The sequence below is a fragment of the Papaver somniferum genome, chromosome 10 (assembly GCF_003573695.1).
Source record: "Papaver somniferum cultivar HN1 chromosome 10, ASM357369v1, whole genome shotgun sequence".
NCBI lineage: Eukaryota > Viridiplantae > Streptophyta > Magnoliopsida > Ranunculales > Papaveraceae > Papaver > Papaver somniferum.
This window is the reverse complement of record NC_039367.1, coordinates 3600281-3615666: the sequence shown is the minus strand read 5'-3', so window position 1 is coordinate 3615666 and position 15386 is coordinate 3600281. Positions and strand designations below refer to the sequence as shown.

General features: G+C 40.4%; 1 pseudogene; it reads right to left on the bottom strand.

Moving 5' to 3' along the window:
* The window catches only part of LOC113315287, a 40937-nt pseudogene that overhangs the window by 6866 nt on the left and 18685 nt on the right, over positions 1-15386 (bottom strand).

Genomic DNA, 15386 nt, shown 5'->3' with positions numbered 1-15386 from the left:
ATATTAATTGAAATGAGTTATTGCATTGATTTTTTCGAGGAAACTAGCCGTTGGGTCATTCTTTGCTATAAAATGACCCTTCTCCGACAAAGAATTTGTGCAAAAACTCTCAAAACTCTCAAATTGTTGTAACAAAAAGGAAGGAAAATGGCTTCTCGATACACTATCGAAGAAGATGTTGCAATCGTAAGAGCGTCACTCACCGTGAGAAAGCATGACGAAGATCTAGGCATTATCGTGGGAGAAAGTGATGATTCTCAATGGAACCGCGTATCTATGGTCTTTGTTGCCATAAATGGTAATGAAATAGAAGATAAATGAACCAAATAAAGGAAAGGTTCGAGGTGATCTACCTAGAAATGGAAGGTTTTAAGGGTGCAATTGGAACGGGTGAAGACGATAAGTCCCGATATGCCCTTTTTAAATAGAGTGAGTATGTGCAAAAGTTTCTCATTATGTAAGTTTTGAATAATATACTAATTAACTTCATATTGATTTGTTTTTATAGGAAGTATAAGCACTTTTACCTATACAAAGTTATCCGTCGCAAAGAGTTTGAGAATGAGAAATGTTTTTGGATCGCGAAAGAGTTTATTGAGATTTTTAACGAAGCTTGACTATTTAGTTGTAATACTCTATGTTTTTTTTTTTCCATTTGGGTATAACTATTGAATGTAACGTGACCTAAGTATGCAATGCTAATATTATGAATTGATGAATGCAAGTAAAAAATTTGATGGAATACGGCAACAAAACTTACAAAACTAAAATAACGGCTAGGTGAACCAGCCGTAAGTAGCCGTAGTTATTGGAATCACAACCAACGACCAGAATATCCTTGCATAACCAGTTAAATCCCAGCCGTAAAAGGAAATTCCAAACCGTATATGCTTCTGGAAGACTTTTTATGGCTTGGAAATTACACAGACCTAGCCGAAAATTTGTTTATGGTTTGGTTATAGTCTGTTATCCAAACCGTAAATCTGTATTTTCAGTTTTTCTGGTCAAAATGGTTAGGTCACTTGTGATTAAAACCTGGCCGAAAATACTTAAAATTTTTGAAACTATTCATTTTTTTAAAAAAAAAATTGAACAAACATAAAACTCAATACACCAAAATGGTTTTTCATTCATGGAATCGGAAAAGCATACATCTTTCATTAAATTGATAGAATAGATCATAACATTTGAAATAAACCCTTATTCGTATGTACAAAATCATAAGTAGTATTTTCCAAGATGCGATAGCTATCATTTTGTTCAAATTCCTTTTCATGAATTGCCTCATATTGGGGGTGATCCCTCGACCATTATACAAACAAATATGTTATGTTAGATAGTGTTATTCAAAACAATTTCTAATGAAACAACTTATTGAAAAACTTACTCTTATAGTAGCCGGCATAATGGGATTGGCTTCCTTCATGGATTTCATTTATTTTTTGAAAGCTTCGCATTCTACAAGGACGTTCTCGAATCTTTCCTTAATGATTTCCATTGTTCTTCCATTGCGATCCCCATTTAGTGCCAAAAAAATTATGAAAACACGGTTCCAAAAAGAAAGAGTTATTTGATCGACGTCAATGTCTAGATCTTCATCATGTTGTCTGACCGTCACCTAAGCTCTAACAATCACGAAATCTTCAAAATAGGGGAAGGGAGTCACCATAGCGATTTTATTTATTTATTTATTTTTTGATGGGAAATAGATGAGAATGAATACTAGAGATTATAACTAGAATTTGGGTGAGGAAGAGATGATATAATGGTCTCCTCTTATAGGGTTTAATGTAGGGGTGTCAACGGGTCCGGGTCCTCCCGGGTATCACTAGACCCGGACCCGGACCCTACTTATAAAGGTCGGATACGGGTCATAACGGTTCCGGATCCGGTTCCTACACTTGTGGACCCAGAACCGGACCCGTTTAAATACCCGAGTACCCTACGGTCCCGGGTACCCATTGGGTCTTAAGAAAACTATTAAAAAAACCTCAAAAACTTAATATTTGTCTCTTTTTGGCTTGGATTTAAATAACTTTTATAAAATTTATTATTATTTCTTACTAATGTACTAAATAAAGATTAAATGTAAGAGAAAAATTTAAAACGAGTAAAATATCAAACCTAAAACTAGCAAAAACATGAATAAAGTATGAATAAACGGGTACCCGATACCCGCGGGTACCCAACGGGTATTACCCGTTTGGACCCGTTTAGATTCGGGTCCAATCGGGTAATTACCCGTCGGGTCCTAAGTTGCTAATGCGTCCAATTTTAGGACCCGGAACCGGACCCAAGTCTACCGGATCCGGTTCCGGTTCCAGGTAATGGGTACCCATTGACAGCCCTAGTTTAATGACCTAACACCATTTTTTCTTATTCTTGAAAACTAGCCGTTTAGGTCACCAACCATAGTTGTGAAAGTTAAAAATGCAATAGATGCATTGGTTGAGAGTGTTCAGGCCCAAAAACGGCGGGGTATCCTAGCCGTGTGTTTCTTTTACGATTGGGTTTACAGCCGTGATTGAGACATATGTGACTCTGGATAAGCATTCGGCCAGGAGTTCATATTAACCCAGCCGTAAAACTTTATTACGTCCAGGGTTCTTAAATGTAAAACCATAAATCCTTTTAACGCATTGGAAAAGATCTTTTCCGGACCATTATTACATATTACGGATGGGACGACAAAATTTTCCCAACCGTAACCTGCAAAACAAGTCAGATTTTTTCCAATTTCTAACGGATTTGAATCAATCAAAATTTCTAATGGGGGTTGATTATAAATGAAAAAACGGGGGGTATAACAACCTCACCCAATATTTCTTTTAGGCAATTTGTATGGACAAACTCCAGTATAATTCCAAGAGAATCAACTAGACAGTCAGACTTAATCAATGGAAATATATCCAAGAGTTGTATCTCTGTTTTACAATGTAACCAGCAAATCAAACAGATAGAAATCCGCGAGCCTGATTATTATGTGAAAAACCTTGAACGGTACCAAATACCAATGTTCAAGTGTCAATCAATTTGTATCAACAACCAAAGGTTGGATTATCTAATTGATTGAACTACGCACAACCTGTGATATTTCATTTATATAGAAAATATAACGCGGAAAAGATATAACACAGACACCAGAAATTTTGTTAAAAGGAAACCGCAAATGCAGAAAAACCTCGGGACCTAGTCCAGATTTGAACACCACACTCTATTAAGCCGCTACAAACACTAGCCTCCAAGTTAACTTCGGACTGGAATGTAGTTGAGCCCTAAGCAATCTCACACTGATCAAGGTACAATCGTGTTCCTTACGCCTCTGACTCCCAGCAGGACTCTACGAACTTGATTCCATTAGCTGATCTCACCCACAACTAAGAGTTGCTATGAACCAAAGTCGAAGACTTGATAAACCAATCTGTCTCACACATAAAAGTCTATTGAATAGATAAATATGTCTCCGACATAAATACCTATGAGTTTTGTTCTGTCTTTTGATAAATCAAGGTGAACATGAACCAATTGATACACCATACTTATATTCCCGAAGAACATCCTAGTAATATCAATCACCTCACAATAATCTTAATCGTATGGTAGCTGTTGATGGTGGTTTTTAGTTTATGGTTAAAATCGTAAAACCTTAGTCAAACAGTGACGTCACACTTGAGTAATAATGTCTCTACTAGCACATTTATTAAACCATTCAACATGTCTGCGTAAAATTACCAGGGTACCTTTTTTTAATGTAAATGCCATGCTCCACGGCAGAGCCCTCGGTACTGACTGGCATCATCACTACACATGCCAGCCGCGCATGCTAGACAAACGTCCCAATCACGCATGCAACATATTCTAAACTAGGGTTTCGACACGTTAAACCCTAATATACATATCTACGCGCCAAAGGCATGCCAACCATGCCAGCCGCACCACCGTGCCAATGGCATGCCATTCCAGCCACACCTCCGCGCCAAAGGCATGAAAACCATGCCATCCGCACCACCGTGCCAATGGCATGCCATGCCAGCCACATCTCCGCGCCAAAGGCATGACAACCATGCCAGCCGCACCACTGTGCCAATGCCTTGCCATGCCAGCCACACCTCCGTGCCAAAGGCATTCCAACCATGCCAGCCGCACCACCGTGCCAATGGCAAGCCATGCCAGCTACATCTCCGCGCCAAAGGCATTCTGATGGTTTTTCAAATAGTGATTGTAGTAGTGGTAAAAACTAGGTCTTTTCAGACTTGTGAAGAAAACAATTTTTATAGATTTAAATTAAACAGGCAACTAAATAAAATAATTCAAAGTTTTGGAGAAAAATACCAAGACTAGGATTCCACCATTGACCAAATAAATAGTAAACTCTAAATAATATCATGCAATTTTATCTTTAAAGATAATTCTAATATTTGCCTCAAGTATATTCTTGAAGTAATAGTTGTAATCAAAGAGTATAAAACATCAAAAGTATTTAAAACCCAGCATGCTTCATCAAATTAATTCACAACTATTCAATAAGAACTAATATTTCAATTCAATCCCATGCAAATAATCAAATAATAATATTGCAAATAAATAATAAAATTAGAATTATACCAATTAATGTGGAACAATGGCTTCCTCCGTCGCCTTGGCTAATGGGTTTAGCTCTTCATGGTAAAAACACACACAAAATAATCACTCACGGCTGAAAAGGTGTTTTTATTGAAGAAATAAGATGAAACAGAAATTCGCAACGCTGTAGAAGTGTTACAGCGTCGCTGTTACAAAACAGATGATGCTGTTTATATACGATAATAATGATATGTTGTAGATAAACGACAGTTTGATTTCGCTGTAAGCACTGTGGAAAAACGACTGACTCTGCGAGTCCGTTCTTCCTTCTTCGTCTTCCTCCTCGAGCAGCAGCAGCAGCAGCAGGTATGATTTCTGTTCTTCGTTTCGGATCTGAACTCTCTCCTAATTCTCTCCTCCGGGTTTCTAACCTTTCTTTGATGTAAACCAACACTTATATAGCCCAACAGATCCATAAATCTCGACTAAATCCGAGAGTATTTCTCTTTTTTTCTTCTCGAGCAGTTGAGAGAATAATCTCTCTTCTGTTGCTTTGTACGCGTCCTATGGCCAGTTATTACGCTCCAAAATTCTCTTAAGACTTGAACAAGACTAGGTACATCTTTATCCAGCGTAAAAATCTCCCAAAATTCTTCACAAAATCTTTGAAAATAAACCGAAAGAGTACGTATCCTGTTGAACTTTGATTCACTTCTCCCGGCCATTCTAGCCCAATTAAGCCCATGAAATCATCCATACTAGAATTGTATATCCATATCACGTCCAGCCCATGAGAATCAGTGATTGAATCTCATTAAAACTCGTCCGAAAATCCAACCCTAAATCTGTCTGGTGAAAGAAAATTTTCCCGCCAAAATTTTCTTTTGAATTTGAGAAGTTGACCTCCCCTTATCTGTGACTGGTCTCCCTTTAGCAGATGCCTGGAAATGGGTCACCCCTTAGTAATTAGGTTACCCCTTATCCAAAATCAAGGATCCGTATAGCAAGTGTCCTCTGGGGCATTTTCCGCCTTTTTTCGGGGTTCCTCCGGGGTATTTCTGGGGTACTTCCGGTACACTTCTGGGGCGCTTCCGGTACTCTATCAACGGAGGTCCAAACGCCGCATTTTCAGCCAATTTCGCCGCAAAACTTTATTCTTCTAAAAACACCTACAAATAAATAAAATATCCAAATAAGTACAATATCGAGCACTAACAATATATATAATTGAGATAAATTAGACACATAAATGCGTCTATCAAATACCCCCAAACTTATTATTTGCTAGTCCCGAGCAAATCAAAACTACAAAATAAAATTCTAACTCACTGTCGCAGGCATCGTCGATTGCATTTAGCGTATGCAATAAGCCTTTAAACCCCTAGGTGGCCCTAGTGGCCGAGTTATAGTCTCGGGAGGGCTTACCAGAGATATACTCACAAAACCTGTACTCCAGACCTTAGCTATCTACGCAGAACCTTGGAAGGCACTAAAGAATCTCCTTGGTTGGCATACTTATTGACTACAGGAAAAAGTACCCTGATGCGAAATTCCAATTGTTGTACACGAGTTTGCACTCAAGCATACTAAAATTCATATAAAGTGACAGAGCTCTACTCAGATAGTTGCACTATGGACATCATATTCGGAGTCAAAACTAATCACATGGATAGATCAAGAAGATGGATATAGAAAACATAGATGGTTTTGATGTTTACTAAGTGAACGACGTTTCCCATATCTGTCTGAAGGCCTCCGCCAAAATGAACCTATCCTAATGGATTGAGATACTAGTCTGACTAATATCAACACACTGAAATATACAAGGGTAACAGTGGTCGATAACCTAACTCTAGGTCAACACAACTGGCATATACAAGGGTACCAGTGGTCGACTTAATTGAATTTATTCCTTTTGGTCAAATGGTCTGGTCTCAATTTCTTTCTTTTTTTTTTTTCAACTTTTTTTCAACTTTTTTTTTTCTCTTTTTCTTTTTCAACTTTTTTTTTTCATGGTATCTCAATCACTCTAATTCACCCTAGCATTGGTAACAACTTGAATCGTGGGCCCCACGTATCACTTAGAGAAAACATAGTTTAAAAACAAAATAAAATAAAAATAGAAGTGAAAAGGACTCAACGAGATATGGTGAAACTATCATGTTATTTATAACACCTGAGCTCTGTGCTTTTATGAATAGACTCTTTAGATGTTTCCATCTAATCAGATTGGTTCCTCAAACTCCTACAATCAAAATGCTTCCATCCACTTAGATTAGTTAGTGCAATCCTCAATAGGCATAAATTTCTAGGCTCTGGAGATTATTTATTGCAAAAAGGTGACAAAAAGTGTTTCTTCCCCACCCCCAAACTTAAATCTTACATTGTCCTCAATGTTCTAAAGATGAAATTAAAAGCATGAACAAGGAGAAACTATTACCACTGGAGGGAAAAGAAATAAGGAAGGATATTACCGTATCACATGAACGCGGGAGCCTCCCAGGAAACGCTAAATTTATAGTCATTAGCTAGACATCAAATACCTCAAAAATAATTTTCACCTTCCAAAGTCGTATACCAATAGACGAAACAATTGTGGGTCCATAAGACCAAATAGAACTGCCACGAATAGGAGACAAATGCTCAAGATTAGAAAAATGAGCAGATAGAGCACAACCTGATCTAAAGTTTCTCGCAAGACAACTGGATTTATCTCGGGTGACCACTTGGGCTTCATATGAGTGTCTCGGCAAACAGCTTTATCCGAAAAACGGGTCTCTAATATATGGATTTTTTCCTGGACATTATCAGGAGGATCGGGTTGTGGAGTCTGAATAGACTCATGGAATACCTCACTAGGCTCGAGTCCTAAGATAGGGACTTCTAATGGGGATAATTGACGATCACAAGAATCATTACTATCCCCAAACTTAGGGTTTTCACTACTCTCACACAAACCTCTCATTATTGCTTGAATTTCCGGATCTTCCCAGTCCTTAAAATACTCAAGAGATTCTTCTAGTTCTCTACCCCCAAACTTAGAATTTTGGGTGCCTCTACAATGACTAGTCACAATGTTCCTAATTTCTAGACCATCGGGTTCTTGAAAAAGGTCAATTGCTTTCTCTAAGTCATAATCAGGTGGTTCATCCTCATCTTGCTTCATATCTTCTATGGTCCACTCTAAGGCTTCCTTATTTTCTTGAAGCACGGTCTCTGGCCTACTTTCCTGATCACTATCCAAATCGGAAGCTATAATCACAGGGAAAGACTCGGGTGGGCCTAAAAATGTATAATTAGACTCCAACTCAGGAGGCTCTTTTAAATAAGGTGTTAAGATAGACTCAGAAGCTAGTAATGGTTCGAACCTATTTTTCCATATATCAATATCTAACATAGGAACAGAATCCAACAGTGCATTAACTTGTTCAATGTTACTATTATCGTCGAAATCCAGGCTAAAATTGGATAAACAACTCTCCAATGTATTTTCCGATACGATGTTTGGTAATGACTCCTGAACTAAGGTTCCTATCATGTTCACCTCTTCAATACATGTGCTATCTAGCTCAGAATGTAGCTTGTTTACATTAAAAATATTCAGCTCAATAGTCATATTACCAAAAGAAAGATTCATGATACCATTTCGACAGTTTATGATCGCATTAGACGTAGCTAAGAATGGGCGACCTAAAATCACAGGTATTTGGTTCTCTGGGTCGGGGACAGGTTGGGTATCTAGGACCACGAAATCCACTGGATAAATAAACTTGTCGACCTCAATAAGAACATCCTCGATCACAACACGAGGGATTTTAACGGACCTATCAGCTAACTGGAGTGTTATCTGGGTAGGTTTCATCTCACCTAGTCCTAGCTTAAGGTACACATGGTATGGCAGTAAGTTCACACTGGCTCCTAAGTCAAGCAACGCTTTCTCAACACGGTACTTACCTATTGTACAAGCAATGGTAGGGGACCCTGGGTCTTTATACTTAGGAGTAGTGGTATTCTGAATAATAGAACTCACATGACTAGCTATGAAGGCTTTCTTCTGGACACTGAGCTTACGCTTTCGCGTACACAATTCCTTAAGGAACTTGGCATAAGAGGGAATCTGCCTAATTGCATCTAATAATGGAAGGTTGATATTAACCTGCTTAAAAACCTCCAATATATCATTAAAGTTGGACTCCCTCTTAGTCGGAACTAGCAGCTGGGGAAACGGGGCTCTGGGAACAAAGTGAGGCTCAACAGGACCCTCATTGGTCTCTTTGGAGACTCTATCAGTCTCCTCATTTTCTGGCTCAGCAGGGTGAACTACAGCATGTTCACTATCAGGCATGGCGACCTTGTTGTCAACTTTCTTTCCACTTCTTAGGGTTGTGACAGCATTCACATGATTGTACGATTTCTCTCCTTTGGGGTTAGGATCAGTATGACTAGGGAACCTTCCATTTTCTCTCTCACTTATAAACTTAGCTATTTGTCCTACTTGAAGTTCTAATTTGGCAAGAATCTGGGAATTATTCTTCAACTCTTGCCTAGTTTCTTGTTGAAAGCTCATGTGGTTCTTTGATAGCATGTCATGGTTACTTACTAACATAGTGATAGCTTCCTCTAAGGTAGAGATCTTTTTCTCGGAAGTGTTCTGAAACTGGGTTTGACCTGAAGAGTTCTTAAAACCAAAACCTGGGGGAGGCTGAGAATTACTAGACTGGCCTTGACTCTGGCCCTTAGACCAAGAGAAATTAGGATGGTTTCTCCAACCAGGGTTGTAGGTTTCTGAGTATGGGTCAAACTTCTGACGGTTCTCAAACCTAGCATTGTTATAGACAGCATGAGCTTGCTCTTCACTAACCTGACCTTCCCAAAATGAATTATCAGGCTCTATTCCACAACTAGAGACTTGAGAGGCTCTATTAGGTTCAACAAGGGACCTATTTTTAGTCTGGCCCATTTCCAAAGCTTCTAACCTTCTAGATAAAGCAGCAAACTTAGCATCTGACGCAAAACTCGTATCTACCATATTGGTGCTACTTCTATTGACCAAGAGTCTTTTAGGGGGTTCAACACAAGATTCCCACTGTTGGGATTTTTCAGCGATAGCTCCTAAGAAGGTAAAAGCATCATCAGCATTTTTACTAGTGAACTCACCAGCGCACATAGACTCAACCATGGCTTTGGTGGAATAGTCTAAACCATCATAAATAATCTGTACAAGTTTCATATTATCAAATCCATGGTAAGGACACTGAGATAGGAGATCATTGAATCGCTCTAAAAACCTATAAAGAGACTCTCCCTCTTGTTGCACACTAGCACTAATTTTCTGCCTAACAGCCGCAGTTTTATGCTTAGGGTAGAATTTCATATAGAAGGCAGCGATAAGTTCCTGCCATGTTTCTATGGATTCAGACGGTAAGTTGTTCAGCCAGGTCTTGGCTTTGTCTCTCAAAGAAAAGGGAAACATCTTAAGTTTCAAGACTTCATCGGTAAGGTCCTTTATCCTAATTGTCCCACAGATTTCCTCAAAGTTCCTAATATGAAAATAAGGGTTCTCATCATCTTTTCCTAAGAATATAGGGATCATTTGAAGAATACTAGGTTTTATCTCGAAATTAGCCGTAGTGGCTGGCAATTTAATGCATGAAGCTCGGTTGGTCCTAGTTGAGAACATGTAATCTTTCAAGGTTGCCATCGCTGGCACAACAGAAGTACTAGGGGTACTATCCTCACAAAGAGACAGATTCTCAAAACAGAAGTTTCCAAAAACAGGGCTCTCAAAAGAAGAATCTTCGAGCTCCCTGCTTAAATCAGAAGAACTACTAGGTTTTTCGCTAATCAATCGACCTAGAGTATCTCTTTTACAATCCCTAACAAAATCGGGCATACACTAAAAAGAATTCAAAAAGAAATAAAAATCCTAACAGGAAGGTTCTAGCAAACACACAGCAGGCTGACTCGACTTTACCACATCAAACCTAAAGATTTCTAGCAAACAACAAGCATGATGGCTCCACTTAGATTGTTTCTAGACCAGCTTCTAATCCTTCGAAAGGGAATTCGTTACAATTTGAGCACACCCCTCTGGAATCAATCCGAGCCAATGTAAGTTGAATCTAGGCGAGGGAAGCTCAATGGAGCTTTGATACCCAAAACCTCACCGATCTAATGCGGCGCAGTCACGCATTCAACTCACATAAACCGTCAAGAACTTTGAGGTGTGCCTAAAAGAGTAACCAATATTTTTCGAATGATTGTCCTATTAAGCTCGATACCCTATAGGTATCTTTCTAGTCCAAATTTTAGGCTTAGGTTCGCTTTAGGTTTCGTTTTCCTAAGGCGTGCAAGAAGGGAGCGGTGATGAAATCCGAACCCTTATCTTGTTTAGGCCAGGCCTTTCCCTTTACTAGGAATTTAAAAACAGTCCATATTCAAGTCCTCAGCATATATTCACCTTAAGGAGTCCAGTAACCCGCTTGCAGGAGATTCACGGGTGTTTAGAATTTTACCTCCCGTACCAGACGGGCGAAGAACCGCTGAAGTCGACTCGGGACACGACTCCTATGTCGTGTGCGAACCCGAGGGGCCGAGACGATATCGTAATCGTCTTCCTTCCCTGCACACAGTTTGTATTTAAGGGTACCCTTCCGTAGGGTTTAAAAATAAAAATAAAAATGTCCCAAAATTAATGTCCAAAGTCCATAAAAAAAAAATACAAAAGAAAATAAAGTCTAAAAAAAAATTACAAAAATAAAAATGTCTCTCTTTTTTTCTCTCTCTTTTTAACAAAATAAAGAAAATCTTCTTCTTTTCGCTTCTTTAGCTTTGGTTTTCACTCCCAAACTTTAAGTAAATCACCACAAGCTTTGGCAAATTTATCTCTCGCTCCAACTTCAAAAATCTGCAAGGAAACAAAAAAAAACCAAAAACGTAAAGAAGAACAAGAATAATAATAAAAAAAAAATAAATCTAAAAAAAATGCTACCTAAACACAAATCCGCGTCGGCGGCACCAAAAATTTGATGGTTTTTCAAATAGTGATTGTAGTAGTGGTAAAAACTAGGTCTTTTCAGACTTGTGAAGAAAACAATTTTTATAGATTTAAATTAAACAGGCAACTAAATAAAATAATTCAAAGTTTTGGAGAAAAATACCAAGACTAGGATTCCACCATTGACCAAATAAATAGTAAACTCTAAATAATATCATGCAATTTTATCTTTAAAAATAATTCTAATATTTGCCTCAAGTATATTCTTGAAGTAATAGTTGTAATCAAAGAGTATAAAACATCAAAAGTATTTAAAACCCAGCATGCTTCATCAAATTAATTCACAACTATTCAATAAGAACTAATATTTCAATTCAATCCCATGCAAATAATCAAATAATAATATTACAAATAAATAATAAAATTAGAATTATACCAATTAATGTGGAACAATGGCTACCTCCGTCGCCTTGGCTAATGGGTTTAGCTCTTCATGGTAAAAACACACACAAAATAATCACTCATGGCTGAATAGGTGTTTTTATTGAAGAAATAAGATGAAACAGAAATTCGCAACGCTGTAGAAGTGTTACAGCGTCGCTGTTACAAAACAGATGATGCTGTTTATATACGATAATAATGATATGCTGTAGATAAACGACAGTTTGATTTCGCTGTAAGCACTGTGGAAAAACGACTGACTCTGCGAGTCCGTTCTTCCTTCTTCGTCTTCCTCCTCGAGCAGCAGCAGCAGCAGCAGGTATGATTTCTGTTCTTCGTTTCGGCTCTGAACTCTCTCCTAATTCTCTCCTCCGGGTTTCTAACCTTTCTTTGATGTAAACCAACACTTATATAGCCCAACAGATCCATAAATCTCGACTAAATCCGAGAGTATTTCTCTTTTTTTTTTTCTCGAGCAGTTGAGAGAATAATCTCTTTTCTGTTGCTTTGTACGCGTCCTATGGCCAGTTATGACGCTCCAAAATTCTCTTAACACTTGAACAAGACTAGGTACATCTTTATCCAGCGTAAAACTCTCCCAAAATTCTTCACAAAATCTTTGAAAATAAACCGAAAGAGTACGTATCCTGTTGAACTTTGATTCACTTCTCCCGGCCATTCTAGCCCAATTAAGCCCATGAAATCATCCATACTAGAATTGTATATCCATATCACGTCCAGCCCATGAGAATCAGTGATTGAATCTCATTAAAACTCGTCCGAAAATCCAACCCTAAATCTGTCTGGTGAAAGAAAATTTTCCCGCCAAAATTTTCTTTTGAATTTGAGAAGTTGACCTCCCCTTATCTGTGGCTGGTCTCCCTTTAGCAGATGCCTGGAAATGGGTCACCCCTTAGTAATTAGGTTACCCCTTATCCAAAATCAAGGATCCGTATAGCAAGTGTCCTCTGGGGCATTTTCCGCCTTTTTTCGGGGTTCCTCCGGGGTATTTCTGGGGTACTTCCGGTACACTTCTGGGGCGCTTCCGGTACCCTATCAACGGAGGTCCAAACGCCGCATTTTCAGCCAATTTCGCCGCAAAACTTTATTCTTCTAAAAACACCTACAAATAAATAAAATATCCAAATATGTACAATATCGAGCACTAACAATATATATAATTGAGATAAATTAGACACATAAATGCGTCTATCACATTCCAACTATGCCAGCTGCACCAGCTTGCCAATGGCATGCCATGACAGCCACATCTTCGCGCCAAAGGCATACCAACCATGCCAGCCGTACCTCTGCGCCAAAGGAATGCCAACCATGCCAGCCACACCACCGTGCCAATGTCATGCCATGCCAGCCACATCTCCGCGCCAAAGGCATACCAACCATGCCAGCCGCACCATAGTACCAATGGCATGCCATGCCAGCCACATCTGCACGCCAAAGGCATTCCAACCATGCCAGCCGCACCACCATGCCAATGGCATGCCATGCCAGCCACATCTCCGCGCCAAAGGCATGCCAACCATGCCAGCCGCACCATAGTTCCAATGGCATGCCATGCCAGCCACACCTCCGCACCAAAGCCATTCCTCCATGTCGCTGGCTACCAAACGAAGGGTTGCAACAATCAACGACCACCCTTCCTCCTGATATGAAAATCTCAGCCGTCCAAGTTCGCCACCAAACGCGTGGCAACTTTTGGCCCAATGCCAAGCCCTAATTTTGGCCGCGCCTAAGCTATGCCAAAACCCTAATTTTGGCCGCGCCTAAAACTATGCCAAAATCCTAGCTTGGCCGCGCCTAAACCATGCCAAAGCCATGCGGGTTATGCCTCCATGCCGCTGGCCGCCAAACAAAGGGTTGCAACAATCAACGACCACCCTTCCTTCTGAGATGCAAATCTCAGCCGTCCAAGTTCGCCACCAAACGCGTGGAAACATTTGGCCCAATGCCAAGCCCTAATTTTGGCTGTGCCTAAACTATGCCAAAACCTTAATTTTGGCGGCGCCTAAAACTATTCCAAAATCCTAGCTTGACCGTGCCTAAACCATGCCAAAGCCATGCCGTCCATGCCTCCATGCCGCTGGCCGCCAAACGGAGGGTTTCAACAATCAACGGCTACCGCTCCTTCTGAGACGCAAATCTCAGCCGTACAAGCTTGCCACCAAATCAAACGATTTTTGGAAACCTCTTGGCTGCGATGCCAAAGTTCCACGGTTTGTGCCAAACCCTAATTTGGGCGCGCCAAGAGCTTGCACGAGCCGTGCTGGCCATGCCTCTGGCCGCCAAACGGAGGGTTGCAAAAATCAATGGCCACCCCTCCTTCTGAGATGCAAATCTCAGTCGTACAAGCTTGCCACCAAACGACTTGTGGCAATCTCTTGGCTACGCTGCCAACTCTTTGGCCACGACACACACTTAGCTATGCCAATTCTTTGGTCACGACACTAAATCCTAATCAAGGTGAACAGGAACCAATTGATACACCAGACTTATATTCCCGAAGAGCATCCTAATAATATCAATCACCTCACAATAATCTTAATTGTATGGTAGCTGTTGATGTTGGTTTTTAGTTTAGGGTTAAAATCGTAAAACCTTAGTCAAACAGTGACGTCACACTTGAGTAATAATGTCTCCACTAGCACATTTATTAAACCATTCAACATGTCTACGTAAAATTACTAGGGTACCTTTTTTAATGTAAATGCCATGCTCCACGGCAGCGCCCTCGGTACTGACTGGCATCATCTCTACACATGCCAGCCGCGCATGCTAGTCAAACGTGCCAATCACGCATGCCACATATTCTAAACTGGGGTTTTGACACGCTAAACCCTAATATCCATATCTACGCGCAAAAGGCATGACAATCATGCCAGCCGCACCACCGTGCCAATGGCATGCCATGCCAGCCACACCTCCGCGCCAAAGGCATGCCAACCATGCCAGTCGCACCACCATGCCAATGGCATGCCATGCCAGCCACATCTCCGCGCCAAAGGCATGACAACCATGCCAGCCGCACCATCTTTCCAATGGCATGCCATGCCAGCTACATATCCGCGCCAAAGTCATGCCAACCATGCCAGCCGCACCACTGTGCCAATGGCATGCAGGCCACATCTATGCGCCAAAGGCATACCAATCATGCCAGCCGTACCATAGTTCCAATGGCATGCCATGCCAGCCACACCTCCGCGTCAAAGGCATTCCAACCATGCCAGCCGCATCACCGTGCCAATGTCATGCCATGCTAGCCACATCTCTGCGCCAAAGGCATTCCAGCTATGCCAGCTGCACCACCGTGCCAATGGCATGCCATGACAGCCACAACTCCGCGCCAAAGGAATACCAACCATGCTAG